This window comes from Lepidochelys olivacea (assembly GCF_965140295.1).
Source record: "Lepidochelys olivacea isolate rLepOli2 genome assembly, chromosome: 15".
NCBI classification, from domain to species: domain Eukaryota; kingdom Metazoa; phylum Chordata; order Testudines; family Cheloniidae; genus Lepidochelys; species Lepidochelys olivacea.
The window spans coordinates 23108243-23122026 of record NC_140425.1 but is presented as its reverse complement, the minus strand read 5'-3'; the positions used below and the strand labels follow the sequence as shown (position 1 = coordinate 23122026).

General features: G+C 42.4%; 1 protein-coding gene across 4 annotated transcripts in view; it reads right to left on the bottom strand.

The window, feature by feature from the left end:
- Window positions 1-11828, bottom strand: part of RIMBP2 (RIMS binding protein 2) — a 285737-nt gene extending 273909 nt beyond the window's left edge. For 2 of the 4 annotated variants that reach the window (XM_084648839.1, XM_084648840.1), the window contains exon 1: window positions 6402-6550. The gene's annotated coding sequence lies outside the window, so the exon portion shown is untranslated. Of the gene's footprint in view, window positions 1-6401; window positions 6551-11796 lie in introns of those variants that run through there. The other 2 variants (XM_084648843.1, XM_084648844.1) reach the window with 2 other exon arrangements.
- Between the last annotated feature and the right edge of the window lie 1956 nt (window positions 11829-13784).

The following is a 13784-nucleotide window of genomic DNA, read 5'->3' as shown; positions in this document are numbered from 1 at the left end:
TTATTCTGTTTATATGCATGTATCATCTGTGTATCTGAAGTTATGAATATTAGATATATACTTGTATCTTAAACATACTTAATATCTTGTGTTGTTGTAACCCACACACCTCCTGGGTGTGGTGTTCTGTCCCATCTAGTGGCACCAAGACCACTTAGAGAGAGTTAAATGAGCCTGTTCTACAGCCTTACCTAACAGTCAGTTGGCTTTTAGCTCATGCGGTAGAAGCTCATGCACTAAGCTCCAGAAGTCCCCAGTTCCATCCTGCCTGCCTACAACCAGGGTCTGTCGGTGTTACAAGTGGGGGCTTGTCCGGGATTTCAACTGAGAAGTCTCTGAAGCTCAGGATGCACTTCTTCAGCGAGGGGAAGTATGTAACCCACACACCTTCTTGGTGTGGTGTTCTGTCTGTCCCATCTAGTGGCACCAAGACCACTTACAGAGAGAGAAAAAATGAGTCTGCTAACAGGCAGTTGGCTTTTAGCTCATGAGGTAGAGGCTCATGCACTAAGCACCAGAGGTCCCAGATTTGATCCTGCCCACCGCAGACTGGGGTCTGTCAGCGTTACATTGTATTCATGGGTAGAACCCCTCACCCCCCACACCCAATAGAATTTTCATTAGGGCTAGACAGCTGTGTGTTGATGGCCTATCAAGGACACTCCACTCGCACAACTGGCAATTGAAGAAACTCATCCTGCCAGATAGCCCTTCCTGAGGATGCCTCACACAGCAAGGAGCCAATAGCCACCTACTGTGAGTCAGCAAAACGTACAGGGATATGTGATATGTTCATGCAATCCTGGACTCCATCTTGGACCAGTAATTTTCCACATACAGGGGCTGTGGGCTTTGTCTGGGACAGTAAAGTTTCCATGCACATGGCAAAGGATATAAAAAAGACACCTGAGACATCTCCATGTTGCCCCTTGCCTGCTCTAATTTTCTGGACTGTGGATTTACATCTAAAAGTAGCATCTTGAACTATGGACTGAGGACCTTCCAATCTTTTGGAAGTTTCCAGAGAGACTTTACAAGCCAACAGTCTATTCCATGACTGCTACAAACCTGATATAAGGACTTTGCAATCATTTGTGTGTGTATGATCTATTAACCACGTATAACTCTCTTTTGTTTTAGTAACTAACTAAAGATTTAATAAGAACGGGCGGACAGCGTGATATTTGGGTAAGATCTGAGATTCAATAATGACATGGGGATATGTGTCTGATCCTTTGGGATTAGAAAGAACTTCTTATATGATAAAACGGGTTTTCAGTAACCTCTCACTATATTAGATTGGGTTGCCTGGATGGGAGCCAATGTCTGGAAAGCCCAAAGGCTTGTGTCTGGCTTCTGGTTAACCGGTATGGTATTATAGTAGCTCTTTTGTTACTGGCCTGGTGAATCTAATTATAGAATAAACCACCAGTTTTGGGGATTGTCTGCCCTATTTCTTGCAGTCTGCCCTGAGCGTGGCCTTTGCCGTGTGGCCCATCCCAGGCACCTGGTACATAGTATGTTGAGCTTTTGTAGACAGTTCTGCAAATCAATCAGGGCCTGATTCTGGGAGGGATTTCTGTGCCCATCATCCCATTGCGCTCAACATCTTAGTGAATCAGGCCCTCGTTTGAACACTAGGGAGGAGATTACAAAAAATCTGCAGTCAGCTCTTGATTATAAAAGCCAAAAGGAAGATAGTGTCTAATTTTGATTAGATGAAATAGAGGAAAGGAGATTGCGTCCTACTATTATGCTCAAAGTGCCTTCCTTTGGTATGTTCAGAGACAGGTGTACATGGCTGCTGAATAATAATAAGCATCAACCATTTTCCATAGTAATGTCACATTTATCATCTTAAAAAGCACTCAGTGTTATTATACTGCTTCTACAACATAATGTAGATGAGGTGAAACTTTATGAAAGTTAAAGAACTGCTTCCTATTCCCTTCTCCCTACATGCTGGGTTTGGTCATGTGAATATTTTCTACCAAATCCCCATTGCCACAATAATCAGAGGAACGTATACTTCATTACACATTGAATACACCTGTGTTCACAATGGAGAAAAAAAGACATTTAACAAATCACATCTGGTATTCCAAAAGCTCATGTGAATTCAAGTGTTTCTGGCACTTAGAGAAATATTTGTCTAAGAATTAATAAACTGAAGCCAAATACTAAATGGTACTGGGCATTGCAAAATCTTCAGTTTATAAGTAGCACCTAGAAGTCTCAATCAGAAATTGGGCTCCTTGTACAAGGCATGATATATTACATAGACACATAAGAAGAGAGTCCCTTTCTGAAGAACTTAGACAGACAAGACATAGGAGAATGGACATATTATTTTCCTTATTTTACAGATGGGGAACTAGTCACCGAGAGATTACATGATTTGCCCAGGGCCACACAGTTTGTCTGTGGAGAGGTGGGAATTGAACCCAGATTTCCAGAGTCCCAGTCCAATTCAACAGTCACCTACCCTTCCCCCTAGAGTCAGAGTTGCAGATGCTTACCACATTTCAGGAGTTAGCCTGTCCTGAATTAAAAAAATTGCTCATTCTCTTTTCCTTAAAAAAATGACAACCTTATTGGAGACCACTTCATAGAATGCACCCCAAACGGATAACTTCAGCACAGTGTTTAATAAAGGATTTTTTTTATAGTTATGGAAAGAGAAGTAGAACCTGGGGGTTATTAACACTGACCATGTTCAAACTTCAGTGACTGTCAGCTGCCCCATGGGATATTTAACTGTTCTGCCAGGGCAATTACAGCATCTCCTGAGTCTTCCTCTATGGGAATGAGCCCAACAGCACAAGCCCTAGCTTTTCACTGGTGAATAAATAGGGTAGTGCTTGCAAGGGGGCGCCATTTTTTTCAGCACTATGGCTGCATCTCAATTTTCTACTTCGTGCTCTGGGCATATTCATTTTTAAAAAATATGTATTTATAATAGAAATATAAGCAAAGGAATTTTGTTTATGCCAGTGATGATCTCCGTGATACTGGCATTTGGTACACTTGCATAACCAGTCAGAGAGAAACAGCGAGCATCTTAAGAAATAGCAGCATCAGCTGTGCTATGCTCTCTTCACAGTTTCTTAAAGCCACCTCAAACACATTTTAGCCACTGCAATACAGCCCAAGGGAAGCTGTACACAGTGCTAGAGGAGTTTGCCATCAAAATGCCATTCCTATCAGACAGCTCATTGAATGTAATAAGCTACAGCTAATAAAAAGGCAAAGGGGAAATAAAATACTGAAGCATTTGTGCAAAACTTGGCTCTGGGCTAAAGCTTCCTCTAAATACTAAAATGTAAACGAGACAGGAAAAAAAATTCATTCAGCAGCCATGTCAATAAATCGGACAATAGCGTCCTCAATCTCAGAACTCTTGGGTGGCTCCAGTATGAATTCACTGCATAGCTCTACTTCCATTATAGTGCTGTACTGAAAAACTGACTTGCCTATCAAAGTACATTGCATTAATTTAATTATGGAATGGGTAGGATGGCTCCACTTGCTTTGGGGTAAAGTTAAGTGTGTGTTTTTAATTATTTAATTTCCTAATGGCAACCAGGTGATATGGTGATAAGCACTCACTAAATCCTTGTGATAGAAGCATAATTGTGTAGCGATATAATATAACTCCTGCTCTGTAAAATACAGAAAGAATTACCATACCAAATCAAACCAATGTTCATTCCAGAGTGGGATCCTGTCTTTGGCAAATCCAATCCAGAAGTGCTGTCACCTCCCATTGTGGGAAATTGTGAGAATGTAAGTCAATTATTACAAAGATGTACTATAAATATAAACATAAAATAATGTGTATGTTTTTGTAAATAAGTACTGAGTACATAGATCAGTGCATGTATTTGTGTAGGTATGCATATAAGATATAGAGATCTGTGTGTTTGTGCATTACACACATGCATATATTATACAATAAAATATTGAGTATCTAAAATATTGTGTGCATATTCATGTAATACACAAACACAGAGAAGTATACATCTTACATACATACCCAAACATCTATGCATGCACATATGTTTATGTATTATCACCTATCAAGTGAGGTCAACCATATATAGCAACACTTAAGGTTTGTGCACCTATGCTGTAATTCTCTCTGCTTATTAATTAATCAAGGTATCAAGTATCAGCTCCTCTTTTCACATTAGGGTTAAAGTTCTGAGTCCTCTACTGACCCACATTGTTACGGCTCATCTTCTCAGGTTTTTAAAAGACCAGGTGACATCCTAACGGTAAAATTTGCCAATATTAGTCTTTAAAAAACAGGCACCAAATTTATAAACAGATGGTCCATGTACATACTTGTATCCTATTCAGTGGCATGCCAAGTTAACCTGCACTTCTGTGCATGTAGCCTTTACCACAGTCACGCTGCGTAAACACAACACAACACGCTAGGTACTAAGCAAAGCAACCTAACACCAATTCAGTTGTCTAGCAAGCAGCAAGTGACGGTGCCCTCAGTCTGCAGAGAGTATAGCCACTTCACTAGTTCCACCTGATGTAGGGTTTTTTTGTTTGTTTTACTATCATGCCACGTCAAATGCATTGTTCAGTGTAGCTGGATCTCTTCATTGACAAGAGCAGACAGCAATAATTTATACACAAACCCCAAGACACTCGAAAAATGCAAAATTTTTGAATAATATGTCTTTAAGTAGATAAACCCCAGTGGACACCAGCAAGAGTGATTTCAAATTGCTTTCCTCTCTCAAACTGTGCGTACCAGAAAGACCCTCTCTAATTATAATGAAACACCTTCCAGTCATACAAACTGAACCACAAAGTGACTACAGTGACTCTCACAGCATACAGTTCACTTCCACGTTTATTTTTTCTCATTAATTTTAAGCAGTTCCCTTTCATTTCCATTCTATGGCTCTATGCCTCAATATTTCATGCTGTTTTCTTAAGGTGACTCTTACCTTGCTCTGAATTACTCATTTATATTTTGACAGTGGCAGCCTTCATTTTCCCTCCTTCTCTGTATCCACTTGGTGCAGTTATTAAAACATTAACATAAATGGTTGCATTTTTATGCAGTGCTTCAAAATATTGTAGGGTACTTTAGGGACCTGTCCCTATTCTTGCCAGATGCAATACCAATCCACACTGATACACTATTCTGTGGAGCCATTTATATATAAATTTCTCTACATGGTCTTCTGCATTGTACCGAGGTTGGACAGTGCTTATCATCAATAGGCAATGAAAGGCAGTTGCTTTAAAACTTTGAGTGCATTTAAATCTACAACAATTAAAATACTATTAAGACCATGCACAGTTGTAACACTGATGAACAAATCACTTTTGGAAAGGAATATGCTTTTTGCCCTACACTAGACATTATAGTAAATAACCACAACTTTAAATAGAGGTCAATAATAGAAAAACTGCATTATCCCTTGTGTATTATAATTCCCAAATAATACTCATGAATGGATATCTGCTACATGCTAGCTGATTTACCAATATCTATACATGCAAGATATAGTAAAATTTCATTTGTATTATGCATACATATACACAGTACCTACCACACAGACACTAACATTATATGTAACACACACATGTATGTCTAGTACATACATCTTATACACCAATACACACAAAATCTCTCCTTCCCTCCCTTTGGAAACGGGGGCCTTTTCACAAATCAGCTAGTCCAATTTGGAACACAAGGTTTGCAAATTACATTTAAAATAAAGAAGCTTTTCCCACCCATTGGTGTCATTCCCACACTGAAGCCTGGGAAATACCGCAGATAATTTCATTAACCATCTCTCCGAGGGAAGAGCAGTCACACCGACGACTTTGCTATGACACCCCAGCGTTCATCGGCGAAGCACGGGGCCACGGTGCGTCTGCACACGGCGCTGGAAGGGGGGATAAAAACCGCTAGCCAGTACGGTTACTAACTTTGCCCACAGCAGCTTACGCAGGGAAGAAACAGGGCACCATTAAACCCGTATCTTATTTTCATAGGAAACTGACTAGTAAAAATGACACAAGATAAAACATCAACGGGAGGGAGGGTGGAATCATCTCGCAAAGGCTTAATCCCCCTACCTCCGGCTCATGCCCAAATGAGACCACCTTTTACCATTGCGAACAGCACCGGGGGAGGGGTGGGGATAATAAAACCAGTGAAGGGCACCCTCACATTACAGCCTAATCATAAAGTTTGCCTGGCTGTGCTCAGAGTTCCCGCCGCAGTCCTGGCAGCCTTGGGGGAGAATTCCCCCATCCCTCCATCCATCCACCCCCTGTTGTGTGTGTGTGTGTGGGGGGGGGGGTTGGCCCATAAAGCAGCTAGAGAGGGCGAGCTGTGTTTAGCGGGGGCGAGCTGAGCCTACCTCGGAATGAAGCGCCCCCGACGTCCCGCAGCAGAGAACTGCCGTGTGCCGGCCCCGGGTGCGGGAGAGGCGGCGACGCCGGTGCCGCCGGGCTTCCCAGCTACCAATGGTTCCCTCGCTGTCTGCAGGGCGGCAGCGGGCGGGCGCCAGCCAGCATCACGGGCCGTGCAGCCGCTGCCGGAGCCTATGAAACCGCAGGGCCGGGCGCTGCGCGCACACGCAAAGATGGCTTTCCCCCGGTTTGCCCCTTTCCTCTTCGCACCGGATTAAGCTCCGGCGCTGGCGGAGGGAGCATGGAGAGGGCCGGATCCCAGCCTGGCTCGATCACCAGGCGCGGGGGTTATTGTACCTCCAAGTAATGCCATCACATCACTCCCAGGGTCTCCTGCCTAGCTCAGCGGTGTGGCCTACGGGGGCGAGCCAATGGACGGTCACTGCGAGCTTGGAACCTCCCCCCTGCCCTGCGGCACTCCGAGGCAGAAGGGTATTAAATCAGATTACCTGGGCCACCCCCAACCTTTCCGTCCTTTTCCTCTAAAGAAAGCGGCAGCCTACCCCCCTGCAAAACTTCAGCCGCCAACTGTGCAGCCTAGCAACTGGAGGGGAGATACTGGAAGGGCCCCGGGGCGAGGGAAAGGAAGGATGACAAAAATAAATAAATAAAAAAGTCTTCCTTAAGGGAAGCAAAACCTTTCAGCCCTTATGTAAAGGCACTAGTATACTCCCGAGGATCTCCTATAATGCACCTTAATTTTAGCTATAGGATATGTCAGTTCAAGTTAATTGCCTATATAGCTCATGCGGGAATGTGGAGTGGAGCTTTCTATATTTCCATGCAAGGCTTCGCAGTGCAAGGAAATACTCTATTCCCAGGGAGTTTACAATCATTGTATTGAATCCTTCCAAAGCAGCTACAGAAATATACTTCTCCATTTAATAATATTTCTCCATTATTCGTAAAATTAAATGTGCCTGTGGTTGAAAGAGGCAGTGAATGTTTACAGCCCCGTTTCAGACATGGTTCCTTCCACCTCGAAGCCCCTGTTTTACAAATGAGCAAACTGAGGCAGAATTTTCAGAAGGGCTCAGCATTTTCCGAAGGGCTCAGCTCCTATTTAGGAACCTGAATAAATGGCCAGATTTTCAAGAGAACTTATTTTGCTGTGTTCATGCTGGGTGTTCAGCTCTGTTGCAAATAGGATCTATCACACTGGATTGGACCAGGGGTCCATCTAGTCCAGTATTCTGTCTCCAACAGTGTCCAGTACCAGATGCTGTAGAGGAAGGTGTAAGACACCCCCCACCCACTCCCAGCAAGCATCTGTGAGATAATCTGCTCCTCTCATTAGGTCTGATCCAGATCTCTAAAAGCTAGAGATTGGTTTAAACCCAGAAGCATAAGGTTTACTATCCCTACCAACATTTGTTAGTATTAACTATTATAACTTTGGATATTTTTTCTATGCACTAAGCATCCAATCTTTTTAAATCTTGCTAAATTCTTAGCCTCACCAGCTTCCTGTGGCAATGATTCCACAATAACTGGATTTCCTTTATCAATTTTGAATAGAAATTCTGGTCCAAAGTGTTACAGTAGGAGCTTCTGGTTGCTGAGCACTTTTGAAAATCCCCCATTGTGGATACTGAGCACCTGAAAGTCTCACCCAGAGAGATTAAGGCCAAAATTTTCAAGAGTGCCTTATTTTGTGGGTACCCATCTTGACACATCTTAAAGAGGTCTGTTTTTCAGAGAGCGCCAAGTATCTGCCCTCTGAAAATCACGCCAACATAAGGCATGTAAAGTTAGTCCCCCAAAATCCCTGGTTGCTTTTGAAAATCTTGGCCTAACTGCCTAGCCCAAAGTCACCCAGCAGGAGAAGAGTGGGATCAAGAAAAAGGCCTTGTATGTTCCTATCCATGACCACATACCCATTCCCTACAGGCAAGTGGATTAGGCTGCGGTTCTGAGTACATTACAAGCACAGCCGTGCTTTTGTAACCAATGCCCATCTTCTGACCTGGTAACAGTGACAAAAAACAACAAAGACCTGTGGAGTTGTGTCCACACAGCAGATTTTGTTTCCTCATGCACCCATGTTTGAGTCTCTCTACCTTCCAGGCCTCCCAACTGTATTTGTATCAATGTCTGGGGAGGAAGGGGGAGGAATTAGGCAGCTACCCCGTAGTGCCTCAACAGCGGAGGGAGAGCCTGGAGGACAAGCATGCAGAGAAGCACCACCAGCATGTTAGGCAATGCACACTGGGAGGTTCTACCGCACAGAGAACTGGGAGGAAGGAGGACTGGCCAACCCAGTGACACAAACAGAGTTAGTGGGTCCAATCTATTTTACTATTTAAAAAGAAAAAAAAAAGTATGCTGAGACAGTTACAGGAAGACAACCAAGGCCACTAGCATAATGGTTGCCATGGTTTCTTACAGATTACTACCCAGGGTGTATGTAGACCAAAATCTTATTTAGAGCCAACCATATTATAAACTCATTTGTAGTGTGGACAGAGCCTAAGCGGTGGATTCTGTCCTATGCCTGAGCTTTGCTCAGCCTGGAACAAACGTGTCAGGGAGCTGGCTCCAGCTCCCCAATTTTAAAGGCCGGCCACAAACCCTACACAACTTAGAGATGCAGCCAGGCAGCAGCATTAAGTTATCCCACTGGTGGAGACTTCTTAATGAAACCTACGGCAAAGAATGACGGTTATAGCATAGTGGAGTTCAACCATACCATTTCCCTGCTCCACATGCTAGGAGAGGGAGGGGGCAGAAGCACAGAGACGGACTGCAACACAGACACACTAGCAGGAACTTGTCCTATGCTGGGTGAATTATCTGCTAGACATTTGCCAGTAGATTACGGGCCCTTTATGCCCCACCTGAATGAACAGAAGAATGGCCATACTAGGTCAGACCGAAGGTCTGTCTAGCCCAGTATCCTGTCTTCTGACAGTGGCCAATGCCAGGTGCCCCAGAGGGAATGAACAGAACAGGTAATCATCAAGTGATCCACTCCCTGTCGCCCATTCCCAGCTTCTGGAAAACAGAGACTAGGGACACCATCCCTGCCCATGCTGACTAATAGCTATTGATGGACCTATCCTCCATGAATTTATCTAGTTCTTTTTTGAACCATTATAGTCTTGGCCTTCACAACGTCCTCTGGGAAGGAGTTCCACAGGTTGACCATGCATTGTGTGAAGAAATACTTCCTTTTGTTTGTTTTAAACCTGCGGCCTATTAATTTCATTTGGTGACCCCTAGTTCTTGTGTTATGAGGAGGAGTAAATAACACTTCCTTATTTACTTTCTCCACACCAGTCATGATTTTTATAGACCTTAATCATATCCTCCCTTAGTCGTCCCTTTTCCAAGCTGAAAAGTCCCAGTCTTATTAATCTCTTCTCATATGGAAGCTGTTCTATACCCCTAATCATGTTTGTTGCCCTTTTCTGAACCTTTTCCAATTCCAATATCTCTTTTTTGAGATGGGGCAACCACATCTGCATGCAGCATTCAAGATGTGGGCGTACTATGGATTTATATAAAGGCAATATGATATTTTATGTCTTGTTATCTGTTCCTTTCTTAATGATTCCCAACAGTCTGTTCACATTTTTGACTGCCACTACACATTGAGTGGATGTTTTCAGAGAACTATCCACAATGACTCCAAGATCTCCTTCTTCAGTGGTAACAATTAATTTAGACCCCATCATTTTATATGTATAGTTGGGATGCTTTCCAATGTGCATTACTTTGCATTTATCAACATTTAATTTCATTTGCCATTTTGTTGCCCAGTCACCCAGTTTTGAAAAGATCCCTTTGTAGCTCTTTGTAGTCTGCCCAGGACTTAAGTATCTTGAGTAGTTTTGTATCATCTGCAAAGTTTGCCATCTCACTGTTTACCCCTTTTTCCACATCATTTATGAATATGTTGAATGGGACTGGTCCCAGTACAGACCACTGCGGGACACCACTATTTATCTCCCTCCATTCTGAAAACTGACCATTTATTCCTACCCTTTGTTTCCTATCTTTTAACCAGTTACCAATCCATGAGAGGACCTTCCCTCTTATCCCATGACTGCTTACTTTGCTTAAGAGCCTGTGGTGAGGGACCTTGTCAAAGGCTTTCTGAAAATCTAAGTACACTAGATCCCCCTTGTCCACATGCTTGTGGACCCCCTCAAAGAATTCTAATAGATTGGTGAGGCATGATTTCCCTTTACAAAAATCAATGGTGCAAAGAGGCCATAAATAGGCTTGAGAATCTGGTCCTCTGGCTCTAAATTTTGTCTGGAAGTGGCTGTTATTGGGACTGTCTCTCACTGACTGTTTTTTTTTCCCTTGTAAAAAATTTCAGAAGGTCTTGTTTTTTGTTCTGCATCATAATGAGAACAGTTTTTGAAACCTCAACATTCTCTGGTCAGGCCTCGTAATCATGTCATTTTCTTTGTTCCCATCTCCCATTTCAGTTTAGAGATGGGCTCAACCTGCAGAAGTTCAGATCTGGATGCTAAGTTAAACAAAGTTGAAGGGTGTATGGTTCTAAGGGTTAAAAAAAAAGAGCAACCAGCTGTGAAGTTTGACTCTAGAGCTGAATATCAATGTTTGAAGGTGTCTGGATCTTAAGTTTTGGTTTGAATTCATCTCTAGTTCTTAGCTGCATGAGAAACAATGTATCTAACAACATGAGCAAAGCTAGTTTGTGGTGCCAAAATAGGAGCCCTTTTCAAAACAGTGAGCAACGCTGTGCTGATGGCAAGCTTTCAAAAAATGTCTTTTGTGACCAGTAGCCATAAACCTAAACCAAAGTCTTAAAAACTTAATGTATTCAATCTGTTAGTCCATGGCAGATAAGCACCCACAAGGTAAGTTATTGCTGTTACCAGTTGGAACGATAAGATATTAAAGCATTTCTAACATAAATAATTTACTATTTATCTAGTACTATACATGGTGAGCTCTGCCAGATGTCAAGTGAGCATCAGATGCTGAGTATCTCTGTTGCCATTTAAAGTTTTACAGTTGTCTTTAGGGAAGGCAATATTAACTCAAGCCATCTCTTATGCAGTATAACTCTGCAAAATGCCATTTCAACACTTAACCTTCATTCATCTTCACAGCCATTTCTAAAGGAATTGCATGTTCTTTGTATCCTCCAGGAAATTATGTGCAACCGTTTTTAAAAATACATACATGAAACTGATTCTCCTCTCATCCCTGCATAAATCAGAAGTAATGCCATTGAAGTCAATGGAGTTGCAATGATGTGAGGGGAGAATAAACTGCTCCCATTCTGATTCCTCTTTGCACAGCAAAATAAGATTGGAAAAAAATTAAAAAAACAAAATACCCAACAATAATGAAGGACCTCACCTTGCTAGCTGACAAAATGCACGTAGGCCCGCCTGTAGAGATGAAGGACAGCTGCCTCTGAAGCCACAATAGCTCCTTTTGAGACTGTTTCAATAACTCCTCCATATCACTTGGCTTCTCACCCATCAGCCCTTCCTGTATGACAAAAATGTTCTTCAATAGCTGTTTTTTAATGTACAGTGATGGCAACGTACAATTTATCATCACTGGATTTCTAGGTAAACAATAACATCTGCCAGAGTAAAGTATCTATATTTACGCATTTGAAATATTAAGGATCAGTAAACCAAGAAGGAAAAGATGTTCCTGCTCCATCACACTTGAGTTGATTTTTATATTGTAGGCAGTCTTGTACCATATAGCATCCACATAAGGGATAAAGATTGTGCAATAAAAATAATTCAGAAAGCACAGAAGACTGGAATTTCTTTGTCCCTAATTTAGAATTGTCCATATCACAGACTTCTGCCATCTAAAAAGTTGATACATTGCTTATGGCATAAGAAACTCAAAATCCTAATGTTCTTCTAGTGCATTAACTCATTCTACTTAAATGATGGTGACTCAATTGCTGGGACCAATAATCAGGTTAGGGATTGTAATTCCTGTGCATGGAAGCAAATCATTCAAGAACTGGTTAGGTTGGGAAGCAAAGCTTTGATAAATCCATGGTCCAGTAAAATAATGCAAAACAAGGTAGAAGACTGGGATGGAAAATTTAGAGACAGAAAACAAGATGGCTGACTCAGCAACTTTTCATCAATGTTCATGTGAAGGATATCTCATTACACAATGCATTGTGAGTATATTGACATTAGTGATTTTACAGCAGATTAAAAATGCTGGCAGAGCAGGATAGAAACTTTAGTTCAATATGTATTATCTGCAGGTTTTTCCACCCCAATGTTTGTTATGAGAGCCATAATTTAAAATTACAGAGATACCAGTCAGACTGTTAATCCAGAGTACATCCATTAATGAAAGTCTGAACTCAGGGCCAATCCAGAGCATTGTGAATTCAAACCCAAATTGGCTTCTAACCTTGATTTAGCTTGCAAAATATTTATTGTTAATGAGCTCCTGTCTTTTGCTGCACTTGCTTTAGTAAACCATGGTGATACAGGCTATATTATAACTCACTCTCTATTTAATGACCAAATAGTATCTGGTATTAATAGTATTTAATGACCAAATAGTATTCCTCAAAGTTTTGAAATATTCTAATTCGGCTTAGACTGTCATCTCAACGAATGAGGACTCTTAGCTGGCAGATGTGAGGATTAGATTTCCATAATAAGAGCACTGTAAAAAACGGTGGACAAAATATAGACATTTCTCCTCTCTAGAAGTGGCAGTGCATTTTCTTTAGTCCTGCTAGAGATTCCAGCTGGTAGAAACAGAAGCAGACCACGCAAGGACTGCTGCACTGGAGAGTGGGTAACATAGGGCACAGCCAGGGCTACCTCTTTCTGGCACCTCCCTTGACCCAGAACTATGTAGGGAAGCCCCTCCCTACTCTCAGGGCACAAGGACCCTGGCAGTGCTTCTCCTTTTGCCTTACCATGTGGCTTTGGGGGACAAAGAGGAGCCAGTCAGAAACTCCAGCCAGTAGGAACAGGAGCAGCCAAAGCAGGGACCTTTGGACATTCCAGCAGAATCATAGAATGTTTTCCGGCATTCTCTACCCTGTGGTGATTGGCTGTTTGCGTCAATCTCCCCGCACCCTCAGTCACTTCACCTCAGCTGCACTCCACACTTGCCCCATCCTGCTCAGCCCCCTTCCTTTCCCTTTCCACGTAGCTGATTCCACCCTAAGTCAACCCACCCACCAAAAATACCGTGGAACTAACTGCCACCATCATCTCATTCACGCTGCTTGTGTGTTAGACCCCTTTCCCCTACTCTGTGTCTGTCTTTTCTATTTGGATGGCATTGTCTTGTTATTTCCATGTACTCCCCTGGTCTGTCAGTATCCATCTGTTGTCTCT